Source organism: Bufo bufo, chromosome 5 (assembly GCF_905171765.1).
Source record: "Bufo bufo chromosome 5, aBufBuf1.1, whole genome shotgun sequence".
Classification (NCBI taxonomy): Eukaryota; Metazoa; Chordata; class Amphibia; order Anura; family Bufonidae; genus Bufo; species Bufo bufo.
The window spans coordinates 183,684,819-183,700,597 of record NC_053393.1 but is presented as its reverse complement, the minus strand read 5'-3'; positions in this window follow the sequence as shown (position 1 = coordinate 183,700,597).

Sequence of the window (15,779 nt, the reverse complement as noted above, 5' to 3'; positions counted from 1 at the left end):
TTAATTAACTCAATACACTGTATTCCCATGCACCACTTCTACCACAAAAAAGGGTTTAAGGTTAAATATTCCTTTTCTCATCCTCTTCCTCTTCTATCACATCAACCTGCTTATTCATTGCATATAATACCCTCGCATATATGCCCTCGCATATAATGTTTTAGAGGGTCAGCTCACCAGCACACCCTCGCATATAATGTTTTACATGGTCAGCTCAAAAGCAGACCTTCACCTACAATCTCTTACAGGGTCAGCTCACCTGAAGGCCCTCACATATAATATTTTACAGGGTTAGCTCACCTGCAGGTCCTCACCTATAACCATTTAGAGAGTCAGCTCGCCAGTAGGCCCACATCTAAAATCTTTTACAGGGTCAGCCCACCAGCAGGCCTGCACCTAAAATATTTTACAGGGTCAGCTCACCAGCAGGCCCGCACCTCAAATCTTTTACAGGGTCAGCTCACCTACAGGACCCTCGCATATAATGTTTTACAGGGTCAGCTTAACTGCAGGCCCTTGCATATAATGTTTTACAGGGTCAGCTCCCTTGCAGGCCCTCGCATATAATGTTTTACAGGGTCAGCTCACCTGTAGGCACTCACCTACAATCTTTTACAGGGTCGGCTCACCTTATGATTACGACAGCAAAGTCTTGCCTGTTGGTACTCTGGCACACATGGCTGACTTCATGTTAGGCTGCCTTTCCAAAGACCCGCGGGTTATACACATTTTAGACAGCACAGATTACTGGTTGTTCACCCTTCTCGACCCCCGCTACAAAGAGAACTTATCATCTCTCATTCTTCTGGTGGAGAGGACAAGCAAAACGATTCTATACCAGAAGGTCCTTGTTAAAAAATTGCTCCAAAGTTGATAGGGCAGGCATCCAAATGGATTGTCGCCGTCACGGGGACGTGCGATCGCCTAGAAGTTATCTAGAGTCAACAAAGCAGCAGCAGGGCCTCACCTACAAGTCCAGTCTCAGTAGCCAATAGTCTGGTCAACACATTCCTCACCATGATGGCACACTGGATGAGCGTTGTGGAGGTCGGGAGCAAGTTGGCTGCTGGCACCAGACTTGCCCTCCAATAGATCCTATTAACGGAAAGTGTACTCATTCCAATAACAGGGCCTCTTAAGAATGCAGTATTGTAATTTATCTCCCCGAGTCGGGAGTGAGTAAATGCCGCGCGCCTGCTGCCTTCCTTGGATGCTTGTGCTTTAATAACTTTAACCACCCTCTCTGGGTGGTTCACAATTAGGAAAAAAAAAGGGCAATGTAAGAACAGCCAATTAGATTTCAGCCATTGACCTCCCTTGGATGTGGTAGCCGTTTCTCAGGCTCCCTCTCCGGCATCGAACCCTGATTCCCTGTTAACCGTGATCACCATGGTAGGCGCCGAAAAGAACATCGAAAGTTGATAGGGCAGACAGCTGAATGGATCGTCGCTGTCACGGGGATGAGCAATCACCCAGGGGTTATCTAGAGTCATCAATGCGGCAGCAGGCCCTCGCCCCTAATGTTTCAGATGGTCAGAACAGCAGGCCCTTGCTCCAAATGTTTTTGAGGGTCACCAGCAGGCCATCAATCATAATTTTTCAAGGGTGTGTATGATGCCCTCCTTTATGTGTAACAAAGGGTGTTTTGGAGTGCCGGTTCCTTGTAATTTTTGGCAGCCCTTTCACTTAGTGCATAGGCTTTATGAGTGTAGGAGTCCCACTACCTGAACAATTGTACCACCATGTGAATGAGGCTCTCCATTAAGTGATATACAGGTTGTATCGGAGTACCTCTTCCTTGCAATTTTTGGCAGCACTTGCACTTTATATACAAGTAAATATACAGGAAATAATGTTTTTTATCAATTTTTCCTCTAAAATTGATTCCCCCCCCCCCTGTTTTGTGTATATTATTGTCAGTCTGTAAAAGTGGCGTACTATTCAGACAACATCGTTCCCAGCAGGGTCCTGCGAGTACAAAATGCATCGAGACATCCTCCCCATGCTGTTCCAGAACCATTTCGGTGGTTTTTCCATCAATTTCTGACATTTTCCTATGAACCAGGCAACCTCCCCTCTTTAGAGCAGGGGGTACCTGGTTTAATGCTCGGGTTCTCCCATTGTCTTCCATTATACTCAGGTGCTCTGTCGAGCACCTGAACATCCCGATGTGTTCGGCCCTAGCACCTGAGCACTACGGTGCTTGAGAAACACTACTAGATCCGAATTTCCGGAAACATTTGATTTTCCATCACTTATAATATTATTTACAGTCAAATACTTCTGTATATAGTCCCTTAAGAGCCCTTCAAGCATTTTTCCCACAACATAGGTTAAACTAACTAGTCTGTAATTACATGTGATGGACCTTTTTTGAATATGAGCATCACATTTGCCTTGCACCAATCACTTGGCACTGTACCATGGGCGTCCGCAGGGAGGGGCAAGGAGGGGAAGCAGCACTGGCGGATCCAGTTGCCCCCCCACCTCAGGACAGCGATACAGATGACTGTACTGAGGCAGGGGAGGGAGAGGCGTGTCCCTTTCCCTTCCTCTGATAGGCTGCAGGCACTAGGCCTGAGCCGTACAGCGGTGGACACAGGCCGGAAGAGGCCTGCATCGCATCGCTGCCAAGGAGGGTCTCTGGCTACTGGCACATAATGGGGGTCTCTGGCTACTGGCACATAATGGGGGGCTCTTGCTACTGGCACATAATGGGGGTCTCTGGCTATTGGCACATAATGGGGGGGGCTGTCATTACTGGCACATAATGGGGGGGCTGTCATTACTGGCACATAATGGGGGGGATGTCATTACTGGCACATAATGGGGGGCTGTCATTACTGGCACATAATGGGGGGGCTGTCATTACTGGCACATAATGGGGGGGCTGTCATTACTGGCACATAATGGGGGTCTGTCATTACTGGCACATAATGGGGGGCTGTCATTACTGGCACATAATGGGGGGCTGTCATTACTGGCACATAATGGGGGGCTGTCATTACTGGCACAAGGGGGGGCTGTCATTACTGGCACATAATGGGGGGCTGTCATTACTGGCACATAATGGGGGGCGGTCATTACTGGCACATGATGGGGGGCTGTTATTACTGGCACATGCTGGGGGGGTTTGTTATTACTGGCACATTATTGGGGGCACTATAGGGGCATCTACTGAGGCCACAAAGAAGGGGTGTTTTATATGGGGGGCTCTGTAGAGTAGAATTTTATACTGGGACACATTATGGTGGGTACTATGAGGAAGGGGGGAGAGGAGTACTATGGGGTCATCTACGGGGGGCACTAAGAAGGAGTATTTTATACCTGCAAATTATGGGGGACACTGAGGGCATCTACTGGGGCATTTTATACTGGTACATTATGGGGGGTACTAGGAGAAAGGGGGGAGAGGAGCACTATGGAGGCATTTACTGGGGGCACTAAATAGGGGTATTTTATACTTGTACATTATGGGGGCACTATGGGGACATTAGCTCAACTGGGGGCATTACAAGGGGGTATTTTTTTATCACATTATAAGGAGAATTATTTCTACTGGGGGGGGCATTATGGTGGGCTTTATTACTCCCACATGGTATGACCCCCTAGTAGCAGCACCATCCTCTCCCTGTTCTGCTATTCCTCTGCCCCTTCTCCAAATCCTTATTATGAAATCTTTCTCATTAGGATAAAACACAACATCAGCTCCGCCGAGCCCCCCAGCCAAGTGTTGAAGTGGTGTCCGAGATCCCCAAGGGCCAAGCCAAGTAATTGTAAGTTTTCATGTGAAATATGTTTGTTATACACATATAGCATACACTGTGTAGTCTGTTCTATAAGCACCATTGTTTTGTGGTGGCGGACAGAAAATAATCTGGAAGTGCCCCTCCCGAGACCAGGCTCTGGATCCGCCACTGCACAGCTCATGCGTTATTATACTTTGTGATAATGAATATGCCCCTCCCCTTCATTACATTCTCAGAAACAAGCAGAGCATGGATGGCAATAAAATTATGCCACCCCCCCCCCCCCCCCCCCCCCCGGAAAAATTTGTGCGGACGCCCATGCACTGTACCAGTACCTAGAGATTCTTTAAAAATGATAAACAGGGGCACAGCAATGACTGAACTGAGCTCTTTAAGCACTCTTGGGTGTAATCCATCTGGTCCCGGAGCCTTGTTCACATTTACCTTATTTAACTTATCTTGGACCATATCTACAGCTAGCCAATTGAGTATATTACTGGATGTACTAACAGCCCCAGCACCAAAGATATAATCTCCTTTATCTTCTTTTGCATATACTGACCTAAAAAAAAAACATTTAGTAACTCTGCCTTTTCCTTATCTGACTACCCCCCCTTTACCATTATTTAGGGAACCTACCTGCTTGGACCTTGTTTTTTTTTTAGCATTTCTATATTTAAAGATTTTTGGGGGATTTGTTTTGCCACCTGCTGTTCATTTTGTATTTTTGCTAATTTTATCTCCTTTTTACAGATTTTATTAAGGCCTTTGTATTTTTCAAATGCTGCAGCTGACCTCTCAGATTAGAATTTTTTGAATGCCCATTTTTTGTATTTTATTGCCCTTTTTTGCAGTAGCTATAAGCCATGGGGGGGGGGGGGGGGTCCTAATTTTAACCGTTTATGCAGGTTACATAAAGGAATCATTTTTTAGTGCAATTACTAAATGTGGTTTTGAAGCTCTCCCATTTATCCTCAGTATTATTATGTGACAGTAGCTGCTCCCAGTCTATGCCTTGAAATGTTGCCCTCAACCCAGGGAAATTGGCTTTTTTAAAATTCTGTGTCTTTGCTCTGCCTGACAGAGTTTGCTTCTTATAGTTTAGGGGGGATATAATTATATGGTGGTCACTATTAGCTAATGTTTCTCGAATAGTAACATTTCCAACAAGCTCTGCATCATTAGAAATTACCAGATCCAACAGAACATTGCTTTAACTGGCACAAGTAGCAGCAGAAAAAGGAGTGGTGATAGCAGCAGCCACAGCAACAGGCAGAGCTGCCACTGTCATTCACTGTTTTTACCAACAATCCAGCTGTCCTGGAATGGTTGGAATGGGTCTTCAACATTATCTCAGGTGACAACAAATTCACACAGCCAGGAATCGGTGGGTTCCTCTGACACCATGGCCCAAGGACAACCTCTGTGCCCTCATCTGTCCTACAACTGCCTCTTTCTTTTGCCATCCCTTCTGCTTGGGAAGTAATACTGCCGGCTCTGCTCCGGTTCTGAGCGAAGATGAGCCTAGTGAGGGCATTCAGCAGCTACAGGGCAGCACAGACTTGGAGGTGAGATCTGCTGCATCCTTCCTTAGGTGTGTAACTAGCAATTATGATAATTGGGTGGAAGCATGTGTTGCAAGCAGTTAGGAGCGAGGCCATGAGACTGTTGAGGGTGAGATGTGACAACCAGTCAATGGATGATGATGTAGCCAATTGTACATAGGAGCCGGCTAAAAAGGGGGCATCATCAGCATCAGGGAGTGAGGGTGGCAGCAGGCCATGAGACAGCAGCAGGGTTGCAACGTTCTGATGAGCCAGCAGGGTGGGTGCAGTGGGAGATCTAGAGCCAAATGTTCATGGGTTAGACCAACTCCTACTCAGTAGACTACCTGTTAGGAAATAGCTAGTGATGTGCAGGTTCATAAAGGCAGCGACAGGCAGTCAGAACAGAGTGGTGGGGGTAAAAAGCCATCCTCGGCAGTGTGGTAATTTTTTATCAAGTCGCTGGAGGACGTTTGTGTGGAGGTATGCAGGATATGTGGGCAGGAGGTGAAGTGTGGTCAGGGTGCTAATGTTGGCACAATGGCCCTGCATCAACACATGGAGTGTCACCATAAAGTGGCTTGGAAAAACCTTGACACTAATGTAGTGGTACAGGCTGTCAAGGTTTCTCAACTCCAGGAGAAGGAAACTGTCATTCCTTTTGCTCCTGATGCTCCTACTCCTTGTTACTTTTTTCGCCAGCAATCATGGGATTTCTGTGCCAATGTACTCATCTGCCTCCTCATCCTCCAACTATCTTATCCTCAGCCTCCACTGTAAGCATAGTTGAGAGTGGTCCTACAGCATACCACCTATGAAAGGCATGGTATTGTCACACGGTTCTGCATCTGGTCAGCCTGGGTGAACGGAGTCACACCGGGGAGGAACTGCCCCATGTTATCAACCAAAAAAATCGAGTACTGGCTGGGTCCTCACCAACTGGAGATAGGAACCTTGGTCACCAATAACAGAAAAAACATTATGTCTGTGCTGCATCAGGGAGCGCTGACCCATGTACCTTACATGATGCATGTCTGCAATGTGGCTGTCGCACGGTTCCTGAAGTCTTCCACCCAACTGCAAGACGTTTTGAAAATGTCAAGGAAACTGTCAAGGAAACATGCACTTTAGCCACTTTTACCATGCAAAACACTACCTCCTTGACATGCAAAGGCAGAATGGTGTTACCCTACATCTCATATGCAACATTTTCACATATTGGAACTTCACGCTTCAGACATCAGACCGTCTATATAAGAAGAGGAAACCTGTGACCGAATTTTTGATAATGCAGATGGACAGAACTACTCCCCTTTATTACTTTGACAGTAGACATTCGCAGCTTATGCATGAAACCTGCCATTTGCTCATGCCCTTTAAGGAGGCCACTTTATTTGTCATTCCCCAGGACTGTAAATTCACTCCTTCATGTTCTTGGAGGGGATGCTGATAAGCCTGACGGGTGGTCCCTACATCTCACAGCCACCTTAGCCCTGTGGAGGATGAACTGGCACAGGAGGAGGAGAATGACAAGGAGGCAAACATAAACCCAGGAATTCTATACACAACTAGGTGGCTTATCTGCCCAAGCAACAGAAGAGGCGCTTGTGGAGTTAAAGGGCGACAACAAAGATGATGCAGATGACCCCACAGACTATGGCAGTATGCAGTGCAGATGGAGACAGGGAGTCCCTCCGAATCCCTTGTGCAAATGGCCAGATGCATGCTGAGTTGCTTGATAACTACTGGTTCTCCACAATGTTAAACTCACTACCAGTCCAAAATTGGGGTCTTTTATACACCTTCAGAGAGGGATGAAAAACTCATCTACTATTGAGACATCCTTTGTTGTCGGTTTGTCACTTCCTATGTGTGCCATTGCCCCTCCTCAGGAATGTCTAACCATGAGGATCTTCTGAGCTCACGCTTCACTGCCATGGCTGCTGGAGGGGGGGGAAGGCAGGAGCAGCTTCATCAGCAGCAACTTATGTCTTTTGTCTCTGATGATCACTTTTCTTCAGCTACCTACTGAAGGAACCGTCCAGCAGCAGAACATGGAACAGAATCTTAACCAGTAGGTGGTGGCATACTGGGACTGTACCTTGTCACTCCATTTTCAAGATCCCCTGGACTACTGGGCAGCCTAGCACTACTGGGCTGAGATGGATGCTCAAAATACAGGATCCATTTTTTTTGGACTGTTCTGCCAGTCATACATGTTTAAACATGTTTAATATCAGAGCCAGGACTGAAGTTTGGGGCGCACCAATTATAACTGGATACCAATCAGACTATGAATCAAATTCAAAGGATATAGACTTTCTTTTTTATTTATTTATTTATTTATTTATTCAACCAAAGTGAAATTTTCATTAAAATCTGTGGTATACCATATTTTTATTTAGATTACTTTTTTTTTAATAAAACTATTAATTACTATGTTAAGTTAAATGTAATTTGCCATTGTTTCCATTTCTATAGCAAGATGCTGCAAAACCAGCATTTTGAGTACTAATTATAAAGATAGAGAGAGAGATTACAAGGAAATAAAATAAAAAATAAAAAATGGTATTCACCTTTAATTTTTCACGTCTTTATGTCAGGACAGTAGTCATCCAGAGGACATGAAGATTGAAGATGTAGAATTGAAACCACACATTAAAAGCTAGATAATTACCTTTTGCTTTTCGAGTGCTGCAAGAGAATGATAGACAGTACTTGGGGGACATCATTTATACAAAATGGATGTACGTTGGCTAGCTAAAAATACAATGGGAGAGGAATAAAAATAAAGCATGCATATGCTAGCCCTATATCTTTAGTAATGATTTCTCGAGGTAGAGAACGTAAATCAAGGTATTCTAAATCTTAATTGTTTTGAAGTATGTCACAGAGCCTTAACATTTTTATTAAACCTAATAGCTATTATGCCATACATTGAAAGGACCTTCAAGTAAAAGATATATCATAAAATACATTTTTCCTTGACAGGTAAAAAATGAAGGTAAGATATTTCAAAGATACCAATGAGAATTATGCTATTCGTATTGAGTTAGTTTGATGTAAGATTATAAATAGTGAATTTATATAGCAATTATAAAATAGAGAAAATTGTATGCAAATTCTAATTAATTCTTATAGGGGAGGAATAATTTTTTACTATGTTTTAAATAATTTTGCCTAAATTCAACTTAAACTGCCCACTCTGGTTAAATTACTACAAACATGATAATATAGCTGCATGCAAAATACTTAAGAGCAATAAATGGCTTGTAGCCCTGTTTTTCTAGAACATGATCAAATACTGTACATACAACCTTATGTGCACCTGAACCTAGCCATATATAAACTATATAAATGTGCCTGGGTGCAATTTATAACCTGCAATCCTTAAGCCACCACTTCACATGGGTAATCCTTGGAATTGTAGACTTGATTTTTTTTTTTTTAGTCCCCTTGCAGACGAGCATGTGCGGATTAGGTCCGGATGCGTTGCGAATGTTCAGTGAAAAATGCGCAATTTCACAAACAAAGTCATTCAGTTTTGTCTGCGATCGCGTTCAGTTATTCAGTTTTTATCGCGTGGGTGCAATGCGATTTAATGTGTTTTGCAAGCGCATGATAAAAAAGTGAAGGTCTACAAACAACATCTCTTAGCAAGTATCCATGAAAAATGCATTGCATCCGCAGTTGCTTGTGGATGCGATGAGATTTTCACGCAGCTCCATTCACTTCTATGGGACTAGCGTTGCATGAAAATCACAGAATATTGAACATGCTGCGATTTTCACGCAACGCATAAGTGATGCATGAAAACCAACGCACTTGTAGACAGCCCCATTTAAATTAATGGATCTGGTTTCCGTGCGGGCGCAATGCGTTCGCATCACACATTGAACCCGCGTGGAATACTAGCTCGTGTGAAAGGGGCCTTACTGTCTGCAACCATCAAAATCTTTAACCTTTGAAAGGTGCTTTTGAAACAAATAGACAATTTGCTTTACATCATAATACTCCAGGACAGCAAATTCTGATTCTGTGGGTAAAAAGTGGAAAAATGAAATACTTTTGTGCTCATCAATGAGTGCAACCAAGCCATGCCAGTGGCCATGCAGTGAACTACAACTATTGTATTGCACAACAGTTTTGTAACATAATATTCTTGTCCATAGGTTCTTTGACCTCTGGCAAGTAAATGAAAATTGCACCTGTCACTGGCAGCACTGAAACTTATATTTTAATAGTCACTGTACTAACATGCAACTTTGCGTAAATTAATAGTACAGACAAACATAAGAAACTTTATAATTAGGGATGAGCAATTTTTTTTTTCCCATTTGTTCTGGGTCCGATTCTAACACATTTGTTGGAAGATTTCAGGTATGAATAAAATTGACCCAAATCGAAACTGCTTAGATTGCACTAAAAAGTTGTTTATACCACTCTTGTAATGTCAAAGCAACAGTGATATACATTATATGGATAAGGATAAACACATGGATGAAGGCCATAACAAACAACCTGTTTATAAATACTGAAATGTCAGATGTGTCATGCCTTTTAAGTTTAAAAAATGTTCACAAATGATCCCTTAGGGCAGATGCCAGCCAATGTTTATACACAGACAATAGTATTGGAAAAAGCAATGATTTGTTTTGAAGAAGTGGTCCAAAAATGATCCCTTTTTCTGGAGTAGCAACGGTACAGCATGGGACCTGAGAGTACAGGAGATATATGGCTATGTAGGGGTAGAAATAGCAGCAGTAGTAGATATAGCAGTAGCAGAAAAGTATGGAACCTGATAGACTAGACAGGAGAGTTTTTATACAGTTATTACTAAATGAAGAAACTGCACTAACCATATATACTGTGAATGCTAAAGCCTACTACTGAATATGGATCAGTGAAAAAAACTATAATATAAATGAATGTCATACCAAGATAAACCGCGTGTAAGGTCCAGCCCCCTTGCCTCGACGTGCATTTTCCGTATTTCCGCTTCGTCACCGGCGCTCCAATCTGGAGCACAAGTTTTTTTGAATAGGAAACAAGCTGCTGGCCGGGGTACATTTTCCAACTACACAGCCTGACTGCTTCCACTAGACTGGAGGATCGGGACAGCTATCAAGTACTCACCACTACACATCAACATAGCAGTGTTACATATAGATACTACTTATAACTAGAGATGTCGCGAACATAAAATTTTCCGTTCGCGAACGGTGAACGCGAATTTCCGCAAATGTTCGCGAACGGGCGAACCGCCATAGACTTCAATAGGCAGGCGAATTTTAAAACCCACAGGGACTCTTTCTGGCCACAATAGTGATGGAAAAGTTGTTTCAAGGGGACTAACACCTGGACTGTGGCATGCCGGAGGGGGATCCATGGCAAAACTCCCAAGGAAAATTACGTAGTTGACGCAGAGTCGGGTTTTAATCCATAAAGGGCATAAATCACCTAACATTCCTAAATTGTTTGGAATAACGTGCTTTAAAACATCCAGTGTGTGTTTACGATCAGTTATGATGTTGTATCGATCAGGTAGTGTAAGGGTTACGCCCGCTTCACAGTGACAGACCAAACTCTGACAGACCAAACTCCCTGTTTAACGCACCGCAAACAACCACAAAGAGTCCATTTGCACAACCGCAAATTCCCCATTTGCACAAGGTTGGATACCAAGCTAGCCATGTCCCGTTCCTTGTCCTCACTGACGTCATTGAAGGTCTCTTCCTCCACTCAGCCACGTACAACACCAAGGGTACCCGAAAGGTGACAACAAGCCCCCTGGGCGGCCTGCTGTGGTTGGTCTTCCACCTCCTCAAAGCCACCTTCCTCCTCTGACTCCTCTTCTTCAGACTCCTCTCTCTGCGTTGCCGCAGGTCCAGCGATCGATGACGACAAGGCTGCTTCTGGTGGTGATGGAGACCACAACTCTTCCTCTTCATGCTCATCTACGGCCTGATCCAGCACTCTTCGCAGGGCATGCTCCAGAAAAAACGCATATGGGATGAGGTCGATGATGTTGCATTGGGTTTGGCTGACCAGGTTTGTCACCTCCGCAAAAGGACGCATGAGCCTACAGCCATTGTGCATGAGCGTTCGGTAACGCGGCCAAAAAATATCCAGCTCCGCAGAGGCTGTCCTCATTTTTTTAAATTGAAAAAATCTGTTCTTACCAGTTTAATCTCTGTTTTGTCCCCTATCAGGGGCCAGTGTATGGAATAGATTTTAGGAACTGGGAGATGGAAAAAGATGGTTGGTCGGTCCTCTTACTTCCAATTTGGGGCACTGCGCATGCAATGTACTGTGCCACCCTATATGAGTGGTGGGCAGTGGGCACAGTACAGTCTGTGGGCCTGACACTCACTGGCAGTCAACTGCAATTATATTACAGAGAAAAAATTAAATGACCTTTTTATCTGCAAGGTACTGTGCCACCCGATATGAGTGGTGGGCACTGGCAGTGGGCACAGTACAGTCAGTGGGTCTGACACACACTGGCAGGCAATTGCAATTATATTAAAGGGTAAAAATTAAATGACTTTTTTATCTGCAAGGTACTGTGCCACCCGATATGAGTGGTGGGCACTGGCAGTGGGCACAGTACAGTCTGTGGGCCTGATACACACTGGCAGGCAACTGCAATTATATTAAAGGGTAAAAATTAAATGATTTTTATCTGCAAGGTGCTGTGCTACCCGATATGAGTGCTGGGCAGTGGGCACAGTACAGTCTGTGGGCCTGACACTCACTGGCAGGCAACTGCAATTATATTACAGAGAAAAAATTCAATGACTTTTTTATCTGCAAGGTACTGTGCCACCCGATATGAGTGGTGTGCACATAGTACAGTCTGTGGGCCTGTGGCCTCTCACACACGGGCAGGCAACTGCAATATATATATATATATATATATATATATATAAAAAATAAAAATAAAAGCAGACTGATGTACCAGCCCTAAAAAGGGCTTTTTGGGGTGCTGTCAGGACACTGTCCTTACAGCAGATGAGTCTTTGAGGACTGGAGTGGACACAGAACACTGGCCTAGCTAACACTTTCCCTATTAATTCAGCAGCAGCAGCACTCTCCCTGCTCTAACTAACACTGCAGCTTCAGAATGAATCTAAGATAGATGCTGTCCTTGCTTTTTGATAGGAGGTGGGAGAGTCTGGGAGGGAGGGTATGCTGATTGGCTGGAATGTGTCTGCTGACTGTGAGGTACAGGGTCAAAGTTTGCTCAATGATGACGTATAGGGGCGGACCGAACATCGAATATGTTCACCCGCCGCGGCAAACGCGAACAAGCAATGTTCGCCCGGAACTGTTCGCCGGCGAATAGTTCGGGACATCTCTACTTATAACTTAGAGGACAGCAGACGCGTTTGAACCCCACTACTAGTCATTGGTACTGAGATGCAGTCCGAGAGTAAGCGCAGGAACTGTTCTTTTACTTTTTCCCTTTGTCATTGCAGCACTGACCTTCCTTGCAGCACACTGACAACATTTTTAAGTAAGAGCACCAGTAAACTTGTTTTATCTCCCTCTCTTTTAGTCTGGAGGAGGAGAGGGAGCAATTGTACAGTAGATCTGACAGCCTGCAGGATTAAAGGAAAATAATAAAAAATATATGAAAATGTGGCAATATCATCACTGTACTGACCCACATAATAAAGTTATGTTGTTAGTAGCATACCATGAACATTTTTTTTTTATCTTTCCCCCTAAAAATAAAATAATGAATGTTACTTACTACATTATACATCTTACAAAATGAATCCTTAAAAACCTACAACTGATCCCGCAAAATTATAAAAATAATTTAGAAAAAAAAAAAAAGTTATGACTGCTGGAACACAAAAGGGGAAAATATTATTGGTCTTTAAGGCTAAAATTAATTATGTCACTAAGAGGTTAAAAATGCAATTGTTTCCCCTGAGTTGTATACTAACAAGATTTACTGCAGACGAATATTAAAAATCTACAACAACAAAGTGACATTTTTGGGAGGGTTTTTCCAATTTTAATGTGACTGTGAGGAGGTTAACTTTGATGAAATTCTAAATAAATTTGATACATTTAAAATCAATTACCATCTCTACAGATGATATATCTTATCAGAGAAAAATACCTTGTTATCAGCTGTTTTCTTTCACTCCCCACTCTTAAAATGACTTTCTATATGAAATATGTGAGAAATTCTTATTCTGAGACTAATATGAGCTGCCTGCTTACTGAAAGATCATATTATATCTTCCCATAGAAGCCTAAGGAGAGGGGACAAGGAATTGCAATGAGAGAGAGAGAGAGAAAGAGAGACTCATCACAGGAGCGCTTCAGATAATAGTAAGTAATATATCTGCGTGCAGCGGAATTTGTCCAGACGATTCTTGCCATATTTGCCGGGTTGTGGCCAGATCTCTGCTGGTCCCCATTATATTTAATGGGGCTGGGGGCATTTAGACAGCGTCTGGTGAAGCCGGATCCAGAGAGCTCCAGCAGGGATCTCTGAATGCTAGTTTAAAACTAGCCTAATGCTGACATGTTTTGGGCTACATAGCTTGAAATGCATCAGCCTTCCTTGTATTTTACCCCCACTATAATAAAGTTCCAGTTTTATGGAGACATCACAGTGCCGGACGCATCATTAGAACCTTGTCATGGTGCTCCAACTTGGTCCAAGCCAGTCTCCAGATTAATTATATTTAAACAGATTCTGCTGTAGCTGGTGAGAAGTTTTGTTATGCTTAGAAATGCTTTATTCACATCAATGCTACTCAGGACTTTTCTATAATTTCCTTTATTCTCCTTCTGTGTATGAGATCAGGGAGAACAATCTGCTGTCTTCAAATATAGTCTATGGAGAGACATGATGAGCTGCTAGTTTCCACCCACCAGCTCAATGACAACTGAGATATAAATATTTAGCCCGCAAAGGAGAAAACAGCTAAAAATGCCTGCTATGAAAGATATAATGGTCAGATATAGTACTGTCATTCCGTTATATACATATTGAAGCTTATTCTCAAAAATTATCTGATATTTTAGGTGTGCTTAAAGACTAATGACAGCTTAAAAACTGCTAAACTCAAACTGCACTGAAATAGTATTTTATGACTCAGTCGTAGTATGTCAAATTGCTTAAGGTATCACATGGAATATTTAGCCAGGTAATCTGAGATTGTTTTCTTTTTTTTGAGAAAGCCTCTTTCTCCAAGCAAAATTACAATTATATATACCATGATCAAAGGAACAAAAGTGATCATTTCCATTTTGTTTATGCAGTGCCTGCAGTCTCCAATAGGAGATGTATTCCAGTTGATACTTATCTTATGTGTATGGCCACCTTTACATATCTGTAAATAAACTACAATGTCTTATTATCATATCATATTCATTTCATATACTTTGTATGCTGCTGCAAATAATCTCATAAACTGGGAAGAAATTATGCTTTGTTCTTTAAGCTTTGAAATGGTAAAGAAGAGATGGTTCTATTATGCCTTTCTATCATAGAATAGAAATGTACATACTCCGCTTATGAGCTTTGAGCATATGAAAAGCAAAATAGAAAAACTATTAGAGAAAGTGAGCGCTAATGTTATGTTGTACGAAATAAAATCAATGTCACTCTTCACCCTTTGGAAATGAAACAAAAATCTAATGCATAGCATGAGCTACAGCCTGGCTTATCAAGTTCAGTATGTTTGTGTCTTCACTGTGGATTCCCCAAAGCTACTGAAATATATTTTAACAGATGCTAAAATATGAAAGTTTATAAAGACAAGTTAGTCAGTGCTGACAGTGATTTTGTTATGTATTTGGCATAATAAACTGATCTCATTTAAGCTAATGGGCAGCACAACATAAAAAACTGTTCAATAATTGGAATTCAGAAGGAGCAATCTGTATTGTTTCTGCCCAACAGCACAGCACATCAATTTCTTTCTTCTTGTTATTGAATATTGATGGGAGACTTTCCTTCTGACGGGCAACACAAAATTAAGTCAGCACTTAGCCAGTCAAATCTGTTGAATACATAAGAAGGTTAATGCCTGAAACTAAGTTTAAATTACTTCACTTTCCCATAGTAATTACATTTTTTGCATTACATTTTGTTTTAAAATGAATATGTTTGATTTTCATCTCCTGAAGGCCAATGGATATGAGATGGAATTCTACCTGAGTCTTCTTAACTACAAAAAATTCAGATCAAATGAACTGTAAGATAGGAAAGGTTAAAAAGACCTAAAAGTTAAATGGCAACAACTAGTGCCAGCGGCAGCATGGAAGCAATTAATAATGGCAATCAATAATGACTTTGTAGTGGATTTAGCTCCTATAGGTATAAAAAAAAAAAGCAAAGTAGATAATCTAGTTTAAATGGAACAGCAGAGGATTCCCTCATTAAAGCTTATAGCACAAAGGAGAAAAACATTACATTACACAAAGCAATTTTCCTTAATATTAGTAAATTCAT